The sequence below is a fragment of the Misgurnus anguillicaudatus genome, chromosome 13 (assembly GCF_027580225.2).
Source record: "Misgurnus anguillicaudatus chromosome 13, ASM2758022v2, whole genome shotgun sequence".
NCBI lineage: Eukaryota > Metazoa > Chordata > Actinopteri > Cypriniformes > Cobitidae > Misgurnus > Misgurnus anguillicaudatus.
In genome coordinates this window covers 5,735,677-5,760,397 of record NC_073349.2, presented here as the reverse complement: position 1 = coordinate 5,760,397, position 24,721 = coordinate 5,735,677, and the positions used below count along the sequence as shown (strand labels likewise).

General features: G+C 40.6%; 1 protein-coding gene across 3 annotated transcripts in view; it reads left to right on the top strand.

Moving 5' to 3' along the window:
* The first annotated feature begins 14,652 nt into the window (after positions 1-14,652).
* LOC129430800 (uncharacterized) overlaps positions 14,653-24,721 on the top strand; it is a 31,085-nt gene continuing 21,016 nt past the window's right edge. The window contains exons 1-2 of one of the 3 annotated variants that reach the window (XM_055188348.2): positions 14,653-14,930; positions 15,993-16,102. The gene's annotated coding sequence lies outside the window, so the exon portion shown is untranslated. The remainder of the gene's footprint in view (positions 14,931-15,992; positions 16,103-24,721) is intronic. The other 2 variants (XM_055188346.2, XM_055188350.2) reach the window with 2 other exon arrangements.

Sequence of the window (24,721 nt, the reverse complement as noted above, 5' to 3'; positions counted from 1 at the left end):
ATCATTACACCACATACCGTAAACACTCTCGATTTAAGATTTCTGGTGGAAGGAGCTCTAGAGTTTATAATTGTTTCCACAATCTCAGTTGAAAGACCTTGGTTTAAAAGCTATCATTTGAGTGATAAAAAATATCCCCTAAACCCAGAGGAGAACCTGATGCACCAGTCTGCATAAAGGATACGAACTCAGGCCCCCTTGGTAATTTAAATATGAGACCACCGTCATATTGTCTGGTCTCGCTAGATGACATGATGGCCTCTGAGGACTGGTAGGAAGTACTTCAATGCTCGTAGTACACCTAACGTCTCTAGGCAATTCATGTGCCAGAGGAGATGCTGCTTTCTCCACAGATCTCTGGCTGAGCGGCCTTCCATTACTGCTTACTGTACCAGCATGTGTGGGACATACAGTATACACCGTCACTATCTTCCTGTGACATTGCGCATTCAGGGTCAAACTCTGATTCAGTTGAGTCCCCTCCATAAAGACAGGGAACAAAGGCATTTGCGCATAACCCTGATTGTTCAGAATGGGTTGCCCCTGGGGGAAACCTGCTTTGCCCTTGCACCACCACTGTAGTAGTTTCATGCGCAGAAGGCTAAAAGTAATCATGCTGGACGTTGCTGCCATTAACCCCAGTACTCTCTGAAAGTATGGCCTAGCTTTATCCTGGACACTGTTGTCAGGATTTACTTGATACATGCAGGAGACAGTCATGTCTGCATTGCAAAGAGTCCCAAATGACCCCAAGATACACTGTGTTCTGCTGGGGAATCAAATTGCACTTTTTGGCTATTTATCTAAAGTCCTAAGCACCTCATATGGCCAAGATCCACCAAATAAGCCCACAGGAACATGGAAGAATTGAAAACAACACTTTATCCATAAATTTAATACCAGAAAGATAAAGCCATAAGTGTCATGTAAGCTTTGCCCACCATATTAGATATAACGCGGCAAGGCTCTGTGGGCAGTGTCCAGGGTTTTAGAGATGATGTAGACTTTGAAGATAAATAATGAGCTAAGATTCCTCTACCTTTGGCATTATCCCATAGCCATTTCTTTATAGCTCTGAATAATAGAAAAAACTATATGATGCAATTTTAGGAGAAAACACTGTTTTCCATGACCTAGACGCCTCAGTGCACAGGTTTGGAAAGAATGGAAACGCCAGAGGTTAAGGTTGCACCCATTCCTTTAAAAACATTCCAACTAAATTAATGTAAGGCCTTGTTATCTGCTGGCCAGTTTACTGCCACAGCTTGGGTACAACATTTAAAAATGCCATAAGACTGGTTGGGGGCGCAGCTCGAACCGTGAGGCACACGAACATTGTCTGATTTGTCACAGGCAACTGGTCGGGGTGGGAGAAGTTGACATACAGGCTCCTGAAAGGCAGCGGATACCAAGGTTTGAGAAAAAACCAAAGCCGTCTTAAGTTCTTCAACTAACTGGACACCCAACTGTCACGAATTCGGTTTGGTCGATTGTTTTGCTTTGGGTTTTTGTGTTGTGTCTGTGTGTGTTCTTATTTTGACAGCTTTCATGTGCGCGCCGTTTCACTCGGGTGCTCCTCCCTTCACTCATCATTCTCACCTGCGCCCGCACCTGATGGTAATTAATTCCTCCTCTCGGTTTGTTATTTAATTCCCCTCTTCCTGCAGTTCTCTGCGAGTCCGTTGTCTTATGTTTATCGCCAATCTAGTCTTGCCCTGTTTATTTGTTTTCTAGTCTAGTATTTTTTTTTCCCTTGTGCATTCTGTCGTGTTTTTGCCCGTGCTGCCTGGTGTGCTTTTACTTTCTCTGCTTCAGGATTACGCTCTGTGTATCTCTGCTGTGTTGGACTGTGATTGACAGATCTTCAGTACTGGCGCTGTCCAGTGGTGCTTGCTGACCATACTCGCTGCTAGTTCAGAGACTCTACTGACTGTTTGCTTCCATCTGCTCTCCCTGCGGTTTACAGCGAGTTTTTTTTCTCGTAGTGTTGGTATTGTGGATTATCTTACCATTGTAATCTACCACTACTTCTCCCTGTTTTTATACAGAGAAATCTACACGTTGGTTACGACCAGCGATCTCATCACCCTGTCTACGCGCAGCGGAGCTCGTCACAATTTGAAGCTAGCGAGTGTCAGAGATCAAGCATCACCGCGCTGTCTATTCGCCTGTCAGTTATAGCAGAGATTTCTTCACCCTGTCACCAAGCAGTGGATACGTACATGATCAGCAGAGATTTCTTCACCCTGTCACCAAGCAGTGGATACGTACATGATCAGCAGAGAATTCTTCACCCTGTCACCAAGCAGTGGATACGTATATGATCGAGCAGAGATTTTTCACCCTGTCACCAAGCAGCGGATACATTCACATCGGAACTCTCCAGCTAGACTCTTTACATCTATTTCACCCTGCTCTTCAAGCAGCGGATCTCCTCTCTCTCTCTCTGTTTTTGGTGACTTTATTAAAAGAACACATTGCAATGGGATCCTTGTCTGTTTGTTATTTCCTGACAGACGGACTCGCCAGAAATGGATCCAGCGGATGTGGATACGGTACGGAATGCACTCACTCAACAAGGAGCTTGGCTGGGACAGCAGGATTCCCAGCTTTCTGCCACCACTCGAGAGGTTGCAGGTCTCACTGCCAGGATCACAGAATTAACCACCCAGATGGATCGACTGCGGCTGGAGTCTCGCCGTTCTAATGAATCAGAACCTCACATCACTAATCCTCCCACTTACGATGGTGACCCAGGTTCGTGTCGTTCCTTCCTCTCTCAATGCTCTCTTGTGTTTTCTCTGCAGCCACGAAGATTCACTGCCGAAAATACTCGTGTGGCTTTTGTCATCACTCTTCTTACCGGAAGAGCTAGAGAGTGGGCAACGGCAGTATGGGACACTCAGTCTCCGTGTTGTCACTCATTCGAGGTCTTTAAGACGGAGATGATGAGACTTTTCGATCGGTCCGCACAGGGAGAGGCGGCTGCAGCCCGGTTGGTTCGGCTGAAGCAAGGTGACCGGACAGTCACGGATTTCTCTGTGGAGTTTCAGACATTATCTACTGTGTGTGGTTGGAACGATGCGGCTCTACGGGCACAATTTTTGGAAGGATTACGAGACGATATCCAGGATGAGATTACCGTTCACGAGATTCCTCGCACCTTGGATTCACTGGTTGAGCTGGCCCTTCGCATTGAGAGTCGTATGTTGTATCGCAGCCAGCGCCAGTCACTTCGTCATCGGGTTTTTTCTGATGAGATCGTTACTTCTGTTTCACATTCTAACTCTGTTAATCCTGCTGTCCCCAGCGAACCCATGCAACTTGGCAGAATGCGGCTCACACCAAAAGAGAGAGAGAGGAGACTCAGCAATGGACTATGTCTGTATTGCGGGAGGTCTGGACATCTGGCGAGGAGCTGTCCGTTAAAAGCCAACGCCCACCGGTAGTTCCGGGAGTTCTGGTGGGCACTGCTGTGAACGAAATCTCCTCTTCTTCTTCCACGCATCTACCTGTCACGGTTTCGTTTGAGGGTACGGATTTTTTGTCGAGGGCTCTCGTGGATTCGGGAGCTGAAGGAAACTTTCTGGATGAGAGGACGGCTCGAGAGTGGGGACTTCCGTTTTGTGAACTCAGGGTACCTCTGGCAGTATGGACACTTAAGGGACAACAGACTGCACAAGTCACTCATTGCACTCCACCCGTAAGTCTTTTTGTTTCTGGTAATCACCGTGAAGAGATTGTGCTTTACCTTCTGCATGATTCATTATCTCCCATTATTTTGGGTCATGCATGGTTGGCACAGCACAATCCCCACATTGATTGGCAGCATAATGTTATTTTGAGTTGGTCCTCTTCTTGTCACGTGTCCTGTCTTGGTGCAGCTGTTTCGGGCTCTTCTTCTGTTTTTCAGGTTCCAGCGGTCGATCTTACCGGAGTCCCGGCGGAGTACGCTGATCTCTCTCAGGTGTTCAGTAAAGCCCGGGCCACTTCTCTGCCTCCTCACCGGTCATACGATTGTGCTATCGATCTCCTCCCAGGCACTTTTCCGCCTAAAGGTAGACTTTATTCTCTGTCTGCTCCTGAGAGAGAGGCTATGGATAGTTACATTAATGATGCTCTTCGCGCCGGTCTCATCCGCCCCTCTACCTCCCCAGCTGGAGCAGGGTTCTTTTTTGTTAAAAAGAAAGACGGCTCTCTGCGTCCGTGCATAGATTACAGAGGGTTAAATGACATTACTGTTAAGAATAGGTATCCCCTACCTTTAATGTCTACAGCCTTTGAATTGCTGCAGGGAGCTCGTGTTTTCACCAAATTGGATTTACGCAACGCTTACCATCTTGTGCGTATCAGAGAGGGAGATGAGTGGAAGACAGCATTTAATACCCCGTCCGGACATTTTGAATATTCCGTTCTGCCTTTCGGGCTTTGTAACGCCCCTTCTGTCTTCCAGGCTCTGGTCAACGACGTATTGAGAGACATGATTAATAAATTTGTCTTTGTGTATCTCGATGATATTCTCATCTTTTCTCCCTCTTTACAGATACACACTCAACACGTTCGCAGAGTTTTACGGCGTCTGCTTGAGAACCAGTTATTTGTTAAGGCGGAGAAGTGCGATTTTCATAAGGAGTCAGTTTCGTTTTTGGGTTTTGTTATCGCCGCCGGAGAGATACGTCCTGACCCAGTTAAGATTAAGGCGGTAGCCGAGTGGCCAATTCCCGACTCACGTAAAGCGTTGCAACGATTTCTGGGTTTCGCCAATTTTTATCGGCGGTTCATCAGAAATTTCGGTCAGATTGCTAAACCGCTTACTGCTCTCACCTCCACTAAGGAGAGTTTTTTCTGGAATCACGATGCTCAGGAGGCCTTTGATAAGTTAAAGGTCCGGTTTATCTCTGCTCCTGTGCTTTCTTTTCCAGATCCTAAGGCTCAGTTTATTGTTGAGGTGGATGCATCTGATGTCGGGGTAGGCGCCGTCCTTTCTCAGCGGTCCTCTAAGGATGGAAAGGTGCATCCTTGCGCCTTTTTCTCCCATAGGTTAAATCCCACTGAACGAAACTATGACATAGGTAACCGGGAGTTGTTGGCGGTCAGACTGGCTTTGGGTGAGTGGCGTCATTGGTTGGAAGGTACCTCGGAACCCTTTCTGGTCTGGACGGATCATAAGAATCTGGAATACATCCGTTCAGCCAGGAGGTTGAACTCGCGACAGGCTCGTTGGGCTCTCTTCTTTGACCGGTTTAACTTTACCCTCTCGTACCGGCCCGGTAGTAAGAACGTTAAGCCCGATGCTCTCTCTCGTTTGTTCGAGGGTCCCGATGCTGTGAGAGCCGAAACCATCCTTCCTGAAGGAAGGGTGGTTGGAGCTCTCCGCTGGGGAGTCGAACAGCGGGTGAGGGAGGCCGGACGAGGGGTAGAAGTGCCAGAAGGGTGCCCGGCGGGTCTGTTGTGGGTTCCGGCTGCACTCCGTTCCGAGGTCGTCCGGTGGTGTCATGAGTCCAAGTTTGTCTGCCATCCAGGAATTCGGAGAACGTTGCTTACCGTCCGTCAACGTTTTTGGTGGCCCTCTATGAGTCAGGATGTCAGACAGTTTGTATTGGCCTGTCAGGTTTGCGCACGCTGTAAAACCTCTCATCAGTCACCTGTTGGTCTGCTTAATCCCCTTTCTGTTCCCTCCCGCCCTTGGTCACACATAGCCGTAGATTTTGTTACCGGCTTACCTTTATCTAAAGGCAACACCGTGGTTCTTACGGTGGTGGATCGCTTTTCCAAAGCGGTTCATTTTATTCCCCTGCCCAAGCTTCCCTCTGCCAAGGAGACGGCCCAGGTATTAATTGAACACGTTTTTCGGTTACACGGTTTGCCTACTGACGTGGTATCTGATAGGGGTCCTCAATTTGTTTCCCGTTTTTGGCAAGAGTTCTGTAGACAGATCGGTGCCACTGCCAGCCTGTCTTCAGGTTATCATCCGCAGACCAACGGCCAATGTGAACGTGCTAATCAGGATCTCGGTCGAGCCCTCCGCTGTCTGACATCGCGATATCCGAATTCTTGGTGCCAACAACTTCCCTGGGTAGAATACGCTCATAATTCCCTGCCCGTTTCATCTTCCAATATGTCCCCGTTTAAAGCCTCGATTGGTTATCAGCCCCCTCTTTTTCCCTCTCAGGAACCCGATGCGGCGGTTCCGTCTGCTCTAGCTTTTGTTCGACGTTGCAAGCGCACTTGGAACAGAGCTAGGTCAGCCTTGTTATTGGCAGCGAGACGAACCAAGGCCGCGGCCGATCGTCACCGGCGACCTGCCCCTCGTTATATTTGCGGGCAGAAAGTATGGCTTTCCTCCAAGGATCTGCCTCTCCGGGAGCCTTCTCGCAAACTTGCTTCTCGGTTCCTTGGGCCATACACTATCACTAAGGTCGTTAGTCCGGTGGCGGTTAGGCTCAGATTGCCTCCTGCTTTCGGTCGGATTCACCCGGTTTTTCATGTGTCTAAGATCAAACCTGTGATTTTTTCCCACATTAACCCTGTTCCCTCTGTCCCCGCTCCTCCTGCACCCCGACTAGTGGACGGATCTCCTGCTTACACTGTCAGAAGATTACTAGATATGCGTCGTCGGGGCAGAGGTTTTCAATATTTAGTTGACTGGGAGGGGTATGGTCCGGACGAGAGGTGTTGGGTACCGGCCCGGGATATTCTGGACCCTGGCCTGATCGAAGACCTCCGTCGGCGACAAGGTAAGCCCCTTCCTGGACCGCCTTGAGGCGGTCGTTGGGAGGGGGGTACTGTCACGAATTCGGTTTGGTCGATTGTTTTGCTTTGGGTTTTTGTGTTGTGTCTGTGTGTGTTCTTATTTTGACAGCTTTCATGTGCGCGCCGTTTCACTCGGGTGCTCCTCCCTTCACTCATCATTCTCACCTGCGCCCGCACCTGATGGTAATTAATTCCTCCTCTCGGTTTGTTATTTAATTCCCCTCTTCCTGCAGTTCTCTGCGAGTCCGTTGTCTTATGTTTATCGCCAATCTAGTCTTGCCCTGTTTATTTGTTTTCTAGTCTAGTATTTTTTTTTCCCTTGTGCATTCTGTCGTGTTTTTGCCCGTGCTGCCTGGTGTGCTTTTACTTTCTCTGCTTCAGGATTACGCTCTGTGTATCTCTGCTGTGTTGGACTGTGATTGACAGATCTTCAGTACTGGCGCTGTCCAGTGGTGCTTGCTGACCATACTCGCTGCTAGTTCAGAGACTCTACTGACTGTTTGCTTCCATCTGCTCTCCCTGCGGTTTACAGCGAGTTTTTTTTCTCGTAGTGTTGGTATTGTGGATTATCTTACCATTGTAATCTACCACTACTTCTCCCTGTTTTTATACAGAGAAATCTACACGTTGGTTACGACCAGCGATCTCATCACCCTGTCTACGCGCAGCGGAGCTCGTCACAATTTGAAGCTAGCGAGTGTCAGAGATCAAGCATCACCGCGCTGTCTATTCGCCTGTCAGTTATAGCAGAGATTTCTTCACCCTGTCACCAAGCAGTGGATACGTACATGATCAGCAGAGATTTCTTCACCCTGTCACCAAGCAGTGGATACGTACTTGATCAGCAGAGAATTCTTCACCCTGTCACCAAGCAGTGGATACGTATATGATCGAGCAGAGATTTTTCACCCTGTCACCAAGCAGCGGATACATTCACATCGGAACTCTCCAGCTAGACTCTTTACATCTATTTCACCCTGCTCTTCAAGCAGCGGATCTCCTCTCTCTCTCTCTGTTTTTGGTGACTTTATTAAAAGAACACATTGCAATTGGATCCTTGTCTGTTTGTTATTTCCTGACACCCAACACTGGACACATAGCTTTTGTGTATCACCCCCCCACCCCCCTGTGATATAGTGAGGGGAGGGAGTAACAAATCACTTTAACTGGACGTTATCACAGAACAACTTGGACAGTGTGGTCAAAACGTATGACAACACACATAAAACCAGAGCATTTCACTAAAATGACCGAAGCTGGAATGAAGTGTTTCCGCTTCCTATTTATACATTCCAGTATGTCATCACTCTGTGTCTATGAAAATACTTCATTCAAACAATTCATTTTCCAAAAGTTTCAGATGTGCTCACGCTGCTGACATTTCCCAATAGTGCCATTTCATGACGCAGCATAGAGTTCCTTCAAAAGGGTTGTGTGTGTAAGTTTTAGTGTGTCTTTGTGCGTGTGTGAGTCTGTGTTTGTGCGTGTGTGTGTATGTGTGTGGGCACGCACACACCTGTGTGAGCATTTTACATGTTTGTTTTGCATCTGTGGCTGTTTTTTGATAAATTCTGTAAAAAATGCTCTCTGTGGCAGTCATACCTTCGTGTGTTTGTGTGTGTCTGTTTGTGTGTGGGATTGAGCATGTCTTTTCTATATTGCATTTGTGCTCTAGTACCAGGCCTACCTTTCTGTGTCAAAATTTTTATTCTGGATGAATAACAAGAAAAAAATTTTTTTTTGCATTTCCCATTCATTTCAATTGGGGTCATTTTTACCCTCAAAGGGCCTCTTTTGGTGATTTTTTACACCTCTTTAGAACGATGAAGCCCAGTTTTTAATCTGGAAAAGTCACAAAATCTTATTCCACTGACATGAAGGGAACCATGTTTTTTAACTAAATAAAAGTGGCTTGGGGTAAGATTCACCCCAAGGGACTTATTAGGGTTAATACAGTGGCTAAACCAACATATAAACAGATGTCACTTGATATGAATATTTCAACATACTTTAGTAGTAATGATGTTCTTCAAAGCGAGAACTGAAAGCATAAGAAGTACAATTTTATATATACAACCTCAGACAGCTTCTTATGTCCCAGCACCAACTATTCCTAAAAAACAGCTTCAATGTTTACAACCATAGGACAAGCAGAGTAAAAATAAAATGATAATTGCATCTAAACCTACAAAATGCTTTTTAGACTCCATTCCAAATAACTTACTGAAAGAGGTGTTACCTGTAGACCTGAAGAACACATTTAAATATTATTAACGCATTTATATTTCTCATCATGTGCAGTGGCGAGTGAAAGTTTTTAGTTTGTGCTCTAGTCTAGACAGTGCAGCATCAATAACCTGATAAACCACTGTTATTATTAGTAGTAATATTTCTGCATTGGAAATTATTTACTTAGAGATAGTAAAAAACAATAGACCTATTGGTAATGATATCCACATCACTTCTTCTGAGTAATTGACTGAGTGGTGTGACCGCAATAATAGCAGTGTAAAGTTTAATTAGAAAATGAGTTTATTCTGTGAAAAAACAGCTCATTTTTGTCCTTTATTAAGAAAGGGAGGAAGGGAGGAATAAAATATATCTGCTGCTAATGTTTTTAGGAAAATGGGACATTGCTCAGAGAAACAGCGTAATTTGATTTAAAAGTTGATTTCAGAGGGGAAAACGTATAAAGAAATGCAGCAAAGTTTAGGATGCTCAGCCAAAATTATCTCAAATGCTATAAAATGGCAACAAAAACCCAAAGCACATATAAGAAAACAAGCAATACTTTTAAAACAGATCGATGAAGTGTTAGGATGGCAAAGATTCAGCCTTTGATCACCTCTAGAAAGATGATCTAAAATGATCTGTAAGTACTGTGAAAGTCAGAAGACGTTTGATTTAAGCTAAGCTGTTTGCAAGAAGCCCCCGTAAAGCTGCATTGTTGAAAAAAATGCATGTCAACACATCAACTGACCTGAAGAAACACGGTGTAATATTTCGTGGACTGATTGAGTTCTTTTGGGGTCTAGTGGTTATCAGTGTTGGGGTTAGTTACTCAAAAAAGTAATATATTACTTATTACATATTACTCTCAAAAATAGTAATGCCTTACTTTACTTTATTACTCCCTGGAGCAAGTAACTAGTTATATTACTAGTTATATTACTAGTTACATTTTTTTTTTTGGGCAAGAATGTTTATTTGTGCAAGCCACGGCCAAGAAAACATCCAAACACAAAACTCCCAAATCAATAAAAAGTTACAATTTTATTAGATTAAATTTGATAACAATTTACTCATTCAAAATACAGGGATGACAACAGGTTGCAATTATTTTTAGATGGACACCTTTAAATGGACAGCTGATAAAATAATGACGGTTCACAATAAATTATTTCCTGATTAAGACTTCCAAGAGTTCTGTATTCTTAGCAGGGGGATACCATGATGTTAGTGCACATTATTTACCCACCCACTATACACAGCAATGCACAGCAAATTCATCCAACACCCAAACATATAAATATATCAATTTAACACCGCAAAGTAATAAATACACAATCAATTCAATAAATATCATTAAAATCACTCAAGCTAAAGACACAGCCTTCGTCAATTACGGTAAAATGTATATACAAAATTGATGGGATAAACAACCTGCACGCAACCCCTGTTTACATACAAACAAACAATGAAATGAGCGCCGGGAGACCGTGGCATAACCTCACATTCATCAAGGTCTCCACGGCGAGAAAACCCACCGTAAATACACCACATTTTAATACAACATAAAAATTACTGCTGGCTTCCTTCCCCGCTACCGGACGTGGGGCACAGCGTTCGGAGAAACATTAAAGAGTGTGCACTTCACCGTCAAGTTATTTTCCTTCCGTTGAACATAATAAAATAATGACTGAATCTCCGCCCGTCGAAACTAGCGAACCTTCCTCTGAAAAAAAGCTTGCCGTTGTTGACGCTTCCATTTTCCCGATCTGTCTTTGAGTGTGCCGCTCTGCTGCCGGCTGCCGGGTGTCGACCAATCGGTGATGGTAAATGATACCTCATGCCAAACTTAGACCAATCACTGTTCCATTCACGCCCTCCTCCACTTCCCTTTTGTTCTCTGTGTTGTGTGCCTTTGTGTGATGAAGGTGCTACTGGCGAATGTAACGCAAGTAACTAGCTCGGGAAAACTGTAATAATATTACCATTTTCAGACGGGTAATGCGTTACACTACTAGTTACTGAAAAAAGTAATATTATTACAGTAACGCGTTACTTTGTAACGCGTTACACCCAACACTGGTGGTTATCAACAGAACCTCTGTCAACCCCCAGTTACTGAATTCAAGCCACAGTACACTGTAAAGACAGTTAATCATGATATTGGGATGTCTTTATACTATTGTGTTAGGCCTATTTATTGTATAGGGAACATGGATCCGTTTGAATACATCAGAATACAGAAGAGATTATGTTTTTGCAGAAGAGGAAATGCCCCTAAAATGGGTGTTTCAACAAGACAACAACCCCAAACACACAAGCAAGAGAGCAAAATCTTGGTTCCAGACAGAAGGGATAGTGGTTATGGATTGGTCAGCTCAATCCCCTGATCTCTACCCCATTGAAAACTTGTGGGGTGACAGTTTCTACAGCAAAACCTAATGATTGACAGGAACTGTGGATCCTGGGTTGAAATACCCGTTTCTAGGTGCCAGAAGTTGGTTGACTTGATTTGACACAGATGTGCTGCAGTTTTCAACAAAAATGGTTATGCAACTAAATATTAATAATTCATTAGTTTAAGAAATTTCTTTATTTTTAAGTGTCTACAGAGAAAAATGTTGACACTGGTATTTTTTGAACAGCTTAATATTAATTTTCATTGCTTACCTTTAAAAGAACAAGACATAGTGGATACATTTTGTTACAGGGGACATATCATGAAAATCTGACTTTTCCTTGCTTAAAGTGCACATATTTCATTGCTAAAAACAGTGTTTTGTGTATTTTGTATAATACAATATGTTTGCATTGTTTATGATTAAAAACACATTATTTTCCACATACCTTACATTTTTGTAGCTCCAGGTTTCACTCTCTTCCTGAAACACACGTATTTAAAAAGCTCTGTGTCCCTGATTGGCCAGCTAATCTGTACGTTGCAATTGGCCTGAATCCCTCTGACGTCAGCTGGAAATGTGACGCCCCTTACCATGTTTGAAAGATTTGCTCACAATGCAATGCTAACAGGAGTTAACTTACAGGCTGTGAGTCCAAGCAGGATGAATTATGATAATGTCGGTCTTTACTACATCACCAATCCCAGGAAGTAAACTGTTGCCTACAATCCATGTGTTTGTTGTAGTCCAAAAAAAAAAAAGATTTACGTTGGAGATGATAACTCGCATCATCGTTTACTTTGGGGTTTGTACCTTTAGCATATCGTTAGCATGTACAAATACACACCAAAGTACACACCTACTACACCATTACTCACAGTCCCCCAAACCTTGTTGTTGTAATAATCCTGTCTGTGTGTCCCAGTCTTGTGCTTTTATTTTGAAATTCTAGTTCTGTGATGTCTTTTGCAGCCTGGTTCCCTCTTGTTGGCCCTGTGTAGCCCTTTAACCCTTGTGGGTTGTTGAGGTCATTTTAGTTTTTTTATGTCTTAATTTGGCCACAACTTTCTCTGTGTTTCAGCAAATGGAATGATTTTTGGTGACAAATTTTATATTTACACATATTTTGAGAAAATGCTTTGAAATTTTTCAAAAACTCAACGATATACCGTGGGCAAATTTACTACCCTTTCGGGTTGTTAGTGGCCAAAAAAACCCACTAAATTAAACGGCTGTAAAAATGTAAAAACATTTTTTCATAAATCTATTAATCGCCCTCAGTACTGATCAAAACTACCAAATGCTTAAAATATTTTCATGATTTTAACTCTTTAATTGCCAAGTTCATAAGTACACTGTAAAAAATACTTTGCTGCCTTAAATTTTTTGTTGAATCAACTCAGATTTAGGGTTAGTATTTAGGATCACCTCCCTCGTTCACCAGTTGCTACTGCACAAAAGAATAAAAACTGATGCTGCACAAAAACTAAAATTGCATCAAAGCCAATGTTTTTACCAATCTTTGGCATGCCTAAGACTGTGAAAAAGGTAAACAAAATCCAGTCCACAATCCAATCTTTTTATATTGAAAATCAGTCAGTTTGTGTTTTTTTCCCCCAAATCAGTGACCCCACTTATGAATTTGGATTAAGTCATGGACATTTTGTAAACATTTGGTATGTTTGATCGGTGCTGAGGTTGATTGGCAGATTGATGAAAAAAATTAATCTGATACATTTTTACAGCCGTTTACTTCAGTTGCCTTTTTTGTACCCGAAAGGGTAGTGAATGGGAACAACCCACAAGGGTTAAGTAAAGTTGTATATCTGGTAAACTTAAAATTCTGTATGGTGCCCTTGTTATCTGTGTACAGTAACGAGAACAAAGAACAACAATGGCTTTTTTCTTAAGATTGACAATGTCATAGTAAGCACAGTTCCTTAAAAAGAACTGAATTGAACCTAGGCTTCTGACTAACATCAGTACTGTCACCATAAATGTATTGAAGCAAAATCTGCTCCTCAACCTTTCATGCTTATGACAAACAATAACCTGGTGGATTAGACTCATTGAAACTACTAATCTCATTTTTGAGCCAAGCAATGTGCATGTATCCAATGTGAAGTGCATTGTCATTGAATGCGGTGTGAGCAGTGCAGCACTCCTGTGATCTTCCCATGCGGTACTTAATACAAACTGTGTGAATCCTGTAAAGCCCTGTGCACAATGACTCTCTTATGCAAAGAACGTCCTCCAAGTTCATCATTTACTGACAGCTGCTTTCACTACTGTGTGTGTGTGTGTGTGTGTGTGTGCATGTGTGTGTGTGTGTGTGTGTGCATGAATAAACACCAGGAATCTTCATGAACTGTCTGGGAGTGTACAAGGAGTGGGAACATGCGAAACAGTACAACTGAGTGTTTCAAATGAAGAGGAAATGAAAGTAAGGCCGCAGTCCTCTGTTCTTCACTCTACTGCTCACCAGAGAACACACACACACACACACACACACACACACACACACACACACACACACACACACACACACACACACACACACACACACACACACACACACACACAGAGCGCATGTGACTTGATGACCATGTGCTAGTCACACTGAAAAATGGCATGACATAAATCACAAAAAAATAGGTGTCCTAACCACTGCACATGTTCAAAAAAAATCCAAGTATTGGCTGTAATTACAAAACAGTAAGAACATAAACAGACAAATTGCTCGTTGCTAAAACATGCATATTGGTACCATTACATAAGGTAATGGTAACAATATATGCATATTTGAAATGCATGCATAAGAATGCATGCATTTGTAAATGACATATTGTTACATAGTTTTACACTTAATGTCCTCTTACATCACAGGTTGTGCCTTCTTATGCCAAAACAAAATATTCTTGATTATGATTTGCAGTTAAACGTTTCAAGTACTCATCACTTTAAATAGCCTACATCTCATTTATATAAATATAGACAAAAACAAAGATTAATGACAGTCACCACAAATAAACTAGAACTAGTTGCAGAAAATCAGACGTCACACAATGTCACACAAACGTGCCCAAGCTTCAAGCCGGTGCATGTGGCACTGCGGCCAATGGCATAAGCCTCTGTCAGCAGCATGCGGTGCAGTAGCCAATCACAGCAGTCCATAGCCGGGATGAAAGTCAAGTGGCCAATGGGACACAGGCAGTGACGGCACATTCCCTAAGAGTTTAATGAGCAAAGCTGCTCTGCGTCCTGCCGGCACGTCCAGCAGCTCCACAATGAGCAAAAGCTGTATCACCACAGGGCTGAGTCTAATTATACACCTACACACAGAGAAAGAGAGAGAGAGGGGGGGTCACAAAGGGCGAGCAAGCTGAGAGAGAGAGAGAGAGAGAGAGAGAGAGAGAGAGAGAGAGAGAGAGAGAGAGCAACGAGCCAAAAGATAGTCTAGGAGAGGACAAGATAAACTAGAGAGCATCATGCTGTCTGCAGTGTCACTCTTGCTTTCATATGATCATTCAGTGCGTGACACCCAGAGAGGTAGGACACTATTGAGTGTGTGTGTGACAGAATGCCTGTTATAAGTGTTTGAAGCACTAGAGAGTGTGCGAGGTATGTTAGGGATTCACATGTCTGTCTGTCTTGTTTGTGTGTGTGTTTTCGAGCAATAACAAGACTATCGATGTGTTAGCGTCTAAGTCTCTCACCAGCTTTGCATGTAAAGCACAGGAATACAGAGCTTATACTGAAATAGAAGATAGTGCTGAAACTGGGAAAATAATGTGGCGTAACACATTGCTTTCCTTTTTATACTGTAAAAAGTCAGTTGTACGGGAAAATCTATTTCTACCTGGTCTGAATCTTACAATGGTCTGTATCTGGTTAAATCTAACAAAGTTTGCTTGATTTATTCATAGACTTGAATATAAGCGGTTATTAGCTGACAGTGTACATTAAGCAGTGTCACTTTATAGAAATCATGCTGTTTTTAATGATAATCTCTGTCTGTTTACCATTCAAAGAGCTTCTTGATTTTGCGCTGACAGCCAACTGGAACTTGTCTGAATCATTCAAACATTACAAAGTTGAATGATATGAGTTGGTGTGGTTTCAATTCCTTATTTAAAAGTCGAGTTAAAGTTCATTTTGGAATGACGCTATACTGGATGTTTAATAATGCGAAAATCCATCATCACAGATTGTGAAATGAATAAAACGCGGTATGATGAATCAGTGGTGATTTTTGATCTTACATTTCCTGAAGACTCACGATCCATTTTTAGCATTGTGAAGTTTGGTCTGAGAATCGGTTTTATAATGATGTCAGGAGGGATGCTTCTCACTTCTCTTCTCTCTCTCTCTCTGTGTGTGTGTGTGTGACACACAATCAAGGTTATAAAAGGACACACAACACATTTACAACTAAATGATATTTATTTAGGTTCATAACTGCAGAGTTCATTTTTAAACAACATATCGCTTCTGAAAGCCTTTTTCACTTTAGCACTGTTTTGTGGCTGTATAAAATGTATTCATACGAGTGGATATGCAGTGCACTGCTATGGTCATCTATTCAATTGGGTTTCTGTATTTTTGATTTAGGATTTCTCTGTCAGTTTCTCAGGAGGTTACTGCCTCTTTAAGATGTCTATTTTTACACACGCACACATACACATGCATGAAGAGGAGGCCGAGAGCAAGAGCAGGTTCATGTGAGTAATTCTGCTGCTCTATAACACACACACACACACACTCAATTATATTCAACTTTAATATTCAATATTGTGTAGAGCACAGAGCCAAAGAAAATGCTGGGTAATAATGCAACCTGTGACTTAGCTAGGAGCTCAGTCTGTAGATTAGTTGAAAGTTTAGTCTGTGGCTTAGTTATGATTTGAGTCCGCGGAGGAGTTAAGAGCGCTGTCAGAGCATTAGTTAACATCTGAGTCTGTGGATTAGTTAGGTGCTCGGTATATGTCCTCATTTTACAGTCGATTTAGATCGCATGCATGATGAGTTAAGGGATTTATTGTACAGTATGAATGGAAATTGACCATGTGTCATACACTGCAGGGCTTCTCTTTCTCATGGAGCCAATACGTTTTTTATAAGGACTGCTGGCTGCTCACGTTTGACCATTTTTTGGGCAAAATCTGTAAGACTACAGAATTTTCGGTCTGAATGTACACATTTTCCCCTCCCGACAATCTGTGAAAAAATCTTGGTTGATTTCACTGTTTGGCCCAGATTATCTAGTAATGTGAGGTGCTGAAAGATCATATCTTAAACCTCACAATCTGCTCAGAGATTGTATTAAACATGTTTGATGTTTAAGATTTTGAATCTGGATGATTACATCAGTATTTTATAGGCAGTGAGAGACTGTACATTTACATCAATGCATTTGGCAGATGCTTTTATCCGAAGCGACTTACAAGGTATACAATTTTATCAACGTGTTTTCCCTGGGTTCGAACCGTGATCTTTTGCGCTACTAATGCAATGCTCTACCACTGAGAAGGTAAATGACAGGACTTTTGAAATAACACTTCAGTTTTATTTATATAGCGCTTTTTGTTGTTCCAAAGAAACTTTACATGAAATAGAAACAAAGTTAATTAAGAAAAACAAGCAACAAGCCATGGCAGATTTGAAATATATTTTTGGATGGAGTATTAGATGCTACATGGAGTTATTCACATTTATGTCCTTATTTAAATAATGTGTTATGCGTTACATAATGAACTAGGATGGAGTCCATGGAGGTATTCAAATTTGTTGCAATAAGTAATACAGTAATATTCCAAACTATATCTTTGAAAGCTGAATCTGATTGTCAAACAGTTTGTAAAAGTGTGAAAACAACACGACTCGCTGTATAATACAATAATGTTTTATGATCGTTCCATTAAAGTCAAGAGCTGCATCACACTGGATTTAAATATATTGGGTGAGTGTAGAAAGCTAATGTCAGTAATAATAATATAATAATAGTGTCACATGATGTACTTCCTCTGACATGATCATCTTAATGATATCTTTTAGTCTTTGATGTGATTTTCAAATCTTGTAGTGTAAGCATGTTTGAAATTCCAGAGGAGAAAATGAGTCAAGATTCTCCACCTTTGTATGATTTTATAATTGCTCAGGGTTTATAAACTCCTGTAGTCAGAGCTCAGCTTTACTAACATAGAGAAAATAAAAACAAAAAGGGTAAGAAAAATACTTAAAATAAGGTGTACTTTTTTTACATCTTATGCAATGTATGACTCTCATCCAAATGTAGATAATTTAAAGAATCGAATAATTTACTGGAAAACAAATTATTAAAAACGTGAATTTATGAAAGATATGCCTTCATCTCTCCATAAACATCGCTCAGGGGTGCATTCCCAAAAGCATTGTTAGCCAACTACTGTCATAAGTTTTGTTGTTACTAAGTTCAAGGATTTGGTGTTTCCCGAAACCAGTTCAAACGAACATTAGCAAGCTGCATCGCAAAATTGTGTGATTTGAACGACAGCTCTTCACCTGTGGTTAGAAGCATGGTTTCTTGTTATTATAATATGTAGACTTACGTTAGTCATACTTTTGAAAAAAAAACATGTAGTACATTCTAATCCATCAGTCTAAATATATAAAATTTTTATTTTACGTCTTTAAGTTTGTAAACAGAATTAAAGCGCTGTATTTAAAAACTGTGCATGTGCATCTACAAGCTTTAAGACCCTGAGGAATCCCTGGGAGAAGTGACGTAAGAGGGAACTTGCACAAAAATTAAAAATCTTGAATTTAAACAACAAAGAACAAAATCAGTCTTCCGATGCAATTTACGTTATTTACAGCAATAATCTGACATTAAATTGATTTAAACAAATTAATTAGTACTCCACCTCCCACATAACATCATCAACTTTGTTGTCGAACCAACATGGTTCAAACTACGAATGTGCGACAAAGTTACTATGTTTCGGGAAACAGTCTTGACTAGGTAGTTTGTTTTTTCAACTATGCATGGTTCAGCAGCGTGTTACGTCGTTGTTCGGGAAAAAGGCACCCCCGGTCTGAGTATCAACTTATAAAGTTTCAAGGTTTCTTAGTGACGACACCTGATAAAAGAGAGAGTAAATACAGTAGCATCCTGTCTGTGTATATTGACACACCATTGCCCGGTTTACAGACAAGACTTAACTCTAGTCTCAGACTAAAATGCATATTTGAGCTGTCTTAACTGAAAATAACTTGCACTGACATATCTTCAAATATATCTGTATCATAAGGCAAAGTCCTGCCCTAAGCTAAGTCTTGTCTGTGAAACTGGGCCAATAATTAACATATGTGACATTTGTCTTGAGCGTACAGAGCTACTATAAGAAGTATGGCCGATATACATGCGTGTCATAATAAATCATATGAAATAAATATCTCGGCATAAACTTCAAATCAAAATGTGTGCTGTTCTGGAATATGTAAATTAATGTGAATGAATGAGAATACACGTATTTAAACATTTTTAAATAATTAAATAATTTCACAATTTTTAGAAAGACCGTTAAAGTTGTGTTTCACCAAAATATTTAGGCTGTAAATTGCATTTATGCGTTTGACTCATACATAGACAAACACTATGACTGTCATCTTGTACAAATTGAAACTATAAAGTTGTGTTTTTGATAACATATTGCATACATCTGTCAGACATTGAAACAGAATGAGTAAACAGTTAAAAGACTGAGGCGTACGTGAGTTAAAAAAATCTAAGAACTTAAAGTCACAATGAAATTGAAATTAAGATCTTTAATTATTTTTGAAATATTGTGGTATTTTTTTTAAATTACTTATCTGTGCGCTTCATTATTTTTAAAAAATTAATGTGCCTTCTAATCTTTAATCAAAAATGCGAATCTCCTCCCCTCCTCGACACGATCTCTCTTTACTTCCGGTTGCGAGGAATGGCGAGAGGGTGGGGCCCGGTTAAAAATTGCAGCAATTAGCAAATAGCAACATGACCCAACTTCCAACAATCCTATTAATTCTTGATGGACCAAATCAAGTCCTACCTTTTTTATGGTTTTACTTGGATAAAAATCACTACGGGGAAAATAAGACAATCGTTACTTCCGTTTCATGGTGATTTTAATTGTGACTCGGTCTGTGAAAAACCCAGCTGAATTAATTTGTTTGTGATTTACGGTTTTCGACATGAAATCATTCAACATTACGGAAAAGAATATTCTGTGAAAATAAATTTTTATATCTTTACTATTGACTTTTGAGTAAGATTGTGTCAAATATATAAATCAAACTTTGATGCTCCTCATCTTATCATTAGATTATAAGAATTTTTGACAGGTTCAAAAATCAACAATTTAACTGAGAATTAAAAGATTTTTTTCCCCCGCAAAATCCAGGTAGTGACAGAACCGAACTGAACAACTAGTTGTTGAAGTATTTAAACGTGCATCATGGACATAAATGCCTAGAAGGGAAAAAAGTCTTCTGTGCAGAAAATGACAGAGGCACGAGTGTTTCCAGATCTTGCATGAAAAATACAGTAAACAAGAAAACTAAGTGAGAAAACTTGTGAGACACAAGACAGAATGTCTAATTAACATGATATACCATGTTTACTTCTATAGTTTGCACCAATAACTACTCGCTGACAGAAAATGCCATAATTATTTATAATTTATTATGAATGTCAATATAAACTTTAACTGAGAACTTGAAATTAGAGTTGTTTTGAAATGAGTAGTTTTGTAAAATTCTTGTATTTTGTAACGTGAGTGATTTGACATGGGCTACACATACATTAGCAGCTTGAATACCGTTTGTCTAAACGTCAAATATCAATGAAGGATATATGTACTCATAGTTAGAGTGACTAAAGTTAATATCAGAAATGGTGGCTTTCACACCATCGCCAAGTCATATTACAGCTGACACAAGGTTACTTTGTGGAGGACAGAAGGTCCATTTCAAACCTTCAGATTAAAGAAACCTTCACAGTTCATATCTCCATTAGGGTTACAGCGATTCCACGAGAGACAAACATGTGTACAAACCAGACCACCGTTAGTCCTCCTGCACAGTTTTACCAAACTCACTTTCAGAATGCAGGTGTCAGCCAATCAGATTACCCAAAGCAATTTACAGTGCTTTTAAGCAACACATAATGTGTGTTCCCTAAGAATGGAAGCCTTGACAGTTGTGTTGCTAGCGCTGGCTCTACTAGTTGATCTATAGATGGTTTTATTGGACGCGATACGCGTCTGGTCCGAACTTTACTTCTGGTTTCAGTTTTTAATGGTCTGACTAGTTGCTAAACTGAACTCTTGAACAGATGCCTCGTCGAGGATAGCGGATGTTTTGGTTTCCTGGGTGGTCTCTGTGTTGTTTGTTTTGCTTGTTATATAAATAAACTATACGTTTAAAGTACTTTGTTGTTATTTATTCTTAGCGGAGTTTACCAGAAGTTACGTGTTGACCACGAAAGCCACTTGTTTATGTTGTTACTGCTGAAACCGTCTATAGTGTTGGTTCTTAAAGTGAAAATGTAAAATTCTCACATAATTTACTCATCCCAGATCTATAGACCATTTTACTGTTTGTACACAATGATGACGTGGCAACGTATGCACGCGCAGTTTGGCAACGGAAGGATGGCAAGAATCAACTGTAAAGCAACACATACAGAGAAAGTTATTTTGAAAAGTTGACTCATCCACTTTTTCAACACTGCTCCAGATCCGTGTACTATAGCGGAGTAACCAATGGGGAACAACACCACTTCCGTTGCTAATAAAGATGCGCACGCAGGCTATTTGATCACGTGAGCTGTAAAAGGGTCTGTATATGTACACACACACATATATATATATATATATATATTTATATAAAACTTAATTTCTTCAGTTGAACACAAACAAAAAAGTTTATATTACAGTTCCAACGTGTTATCTTCTTTTAGAGCACGGGTGCCCAAACCTTTTCCTACCAAGGGCCAAAAATCAAACCTGACTGAGGGCCACGGGGCGAAAGTAAATGTTGCTTGTTTATATTAAAATTAAAGTTGCCCTGATTCTCTTAATTTAAAATGTTCTAATATGTAAAAAACAAATAAACAAACATTACATAACTAATGCAGTTACATTTCCAAAGGTAACTGTTGTAAAAAAAAGAATAATAATTTTGCCATTCATTTTTAAATTTCCTTTTATTCACTTAAATTCCTTGCATTTAATTAAAATGTTTGTAATGTACAAATTAAACATAAAATGTTATATTAAAATGCTAATTAAAGGTCATTGCGGGACAACTTTGGTTTGGACACCTCTGTTATAGATATTTCGTGTGATTATCACATATTGGTTACTCAACTGTTTTGTCCTATTTTCTTACCATTGTCGCTTCGGTTTAGGGTGACATCCCTACCCAAACCCAACTCTATCCAGGTGACAAAAAAAAATCAGAAAAAATAGTATAAACCAATACAAAAAGTGACATTCTAATGCAAGTACCAAATCTAACCCGAAGTGACAATGGTTTAAAAATAGGAAAAAGCAGTTGAGTAACCAATACGTGATAATCACACGAAAACAGGAATTCGTTATACGATCACGGAAAAACATGGAAATTCGTGATAATATCACGAAAAAAGAATAAAAAAATTACATGACTATCAGCGAGACAGCGTTTGAATGGCTGTAGAGAGGAAACACACTAGATCAGCAGCCAATTCACAGAAACATTCAGATTATCAGCTTGTTGGCAGATCAATACAAAAACTGAACTTTTGTTAGATATTAATGCTGCTACCCAGTCTCACGAGGTTTCGTGATATAGTCACGTCATTTTTTTTATTCTTTTTTCGTGAGACTGGGCTGCTTAAAGTCCTATTCAGATGGTAATTGTAGGAATATAATATATAATTGCTTTCAATTTTTATTGTAGTTGCTTTTCTTTCGCACCAAACGGATCATTTCCTGGCCAAATTACAAACTATTTTCTGACAAACACTAGGGTTGTGTGAATTCCCTCAATTATTGTTGCTGTATAAGAGAGATGAATATTGAGTGGTGATATTGTTTATTGTCTGTCACACACTGCTCTTAAAGTCTATCACACGTGCATAACCACAAAGATCACCGCATGTCACCCAAGCTGTTCTTCAGAGCTCTACTATTACTAAACTACTGTACAAATCCCATATGAGATTGTTTTTTATAATGTGACTCCTAAAAATCAAACCTTAAGCAGCAGCCACATCTGCAATCCCTCTCTGAGAACAGCAAGGGTTTCCAATTGGGGATGAAATTAGACGAGTCATATTTTTAACTTATACTGCATGAAAGCAGGCTTATATGCGGCAGCCCTATTTTTACCGGCGGGCTAACCCAGCACTCACACCGAACCCTTCACTCAGTACTCATCTAATCCTGCTTTAGCCTGGACCGTCACAGGAATAGCAATGCTACTGAATAGCACACACACAGACACTCACACAGCTCTCAATGGATCATTGATTGTTTCAGTGCAGTTGTGACTTTAATCAGGTTGTTACAAGACTTTACTTGTTTAAGCACTCTACGTACTGTAGTATTAATCTTGGCTTTCAATCATGCCCTCAAAGAAAGGAGAGGTGTCACTTTTGCAAGGCGTTGTTAATGGAAAATAAAAGTGCTTTAACCACGGCATTTAGTTGTTTAAGGGTTTTTTGCATATGGAGTAACAAATTATGTTAAATTGCCAAATTACCAGAGTCATTCAAATCACTTGGTCCAAACATTACAACATCAGTTTTAGCTCCAGTATATTTCGGAATTAGGGGTGCGCGGGGCACAAACTTACGCAGTTAATTGTAACACACTCTTTACATTGTTACACAGGGTTAAAGGTAGGGTAGTCTCAGCCTCAGACGTCACGCCCACAAACTGTTGGCTGAACGTCTGATGTTTTTCGTACACTTTTCTGGAAACCCTGTGAGAATGTTAAAGTCGTCTTTGATGGGTTGGAAAAAAACGGATTTCCAGGAGACGCGAGTGTCCCGATTAGTTTCGGTCCCTGGAAAACAAAGCTCTGACTTTCCATTGAGGAAGAGAATCAGTCGTGTTCACGTGGATAATAATGAGCAGTTATCATGATCAGCTAAACATTGGATTCTCAAAAATATGCAAAGTTCGCGGCATCGACTCTCTAAAAGACGTCCAAGGGTTTTCTTTAAGGCAGTTAGTGGAGTTTAAAAGTTTGGTTCTCCTGAATTGCTTGTATGTGTTAAAAAGTGGAGAGATACGCTTCAAACAGATGTTTAACGGGGGCGTCTCATTGGTGTGGCTGTTGATGAAGTGCACAACGTTGTTCTATGGTGAGTAATGTTGTTTATTTAGATACTAACTTGTTGCCAGCCGGCTCGTTATTGTGGGGAGTCCGAAACGTGACGCTAGATGAAACAAACTGTGATTGGTTGTTTGACATGTCGGTCAAACAGCTCGTGGGCGGGCTTTGTCCAGAAAAAGCAGCGAAAAACACCAGACCTTCAGTATTGAAGGTCTGGCTACGCGAGACTAAAGGTAGGGTAACAGATTTGATCCTGAAACATTTTTTGTTATGCTGGTTAAAAGTCTCCTTACATCCTGATAGCAATCACTGTGTTAAGTTGTTTAAATGTATTTGTAGAAATGTATGTTATCTGTGAAAGGCGTAGGACCAAAAAATGTTCAACAAATCATAGATGTCGGTCCGAACGGACGTTTCCATTTTTGTCCCTCATACGTAAGCGTAATTTGAATGCCAACCGCGCAGCGAGTCCACGCAGACACCATAAGTCATCAGCGCGTTCACGTGCGCTCACCTCCTGCCTGTAAACAGTGAGAACAGCAAACTTTTCTGCTAAATTGACAACCTACACAGGAGGCACAAAACTAAAGGCATCTTTTATAACAACAACAGCAAAAACTGCCTGGATCAGCAAGAGCAAAAACCGAAATGAACATCGGTAACTTTACTGCTTTACCACGAGATGAAACAGCTGCAGGAGCTGCAAAGGGTCTGAAAGAGTCGTTGCACTGTTTATTTTGGTAAGGTAGGTACGCGATATGTTTGTATTTAAATGGATTCAAATATTTTACTTTGATTAAACGTTGTGTTGCTTCTGAAATTTGTGTTCGTTTACGGATTAGTGTAACGATACAGTTACTATGTCTACACAACCAAAAGTGTGCTTTAACTAATTCTGATGTAAACCAGTTGTTTGGTTATTTTGGAAGTGTTATTCGTCTTTGTACTAATGAGACATGAGATGTGACCGTCTGATCTGTGCGTGTTCATGTGTT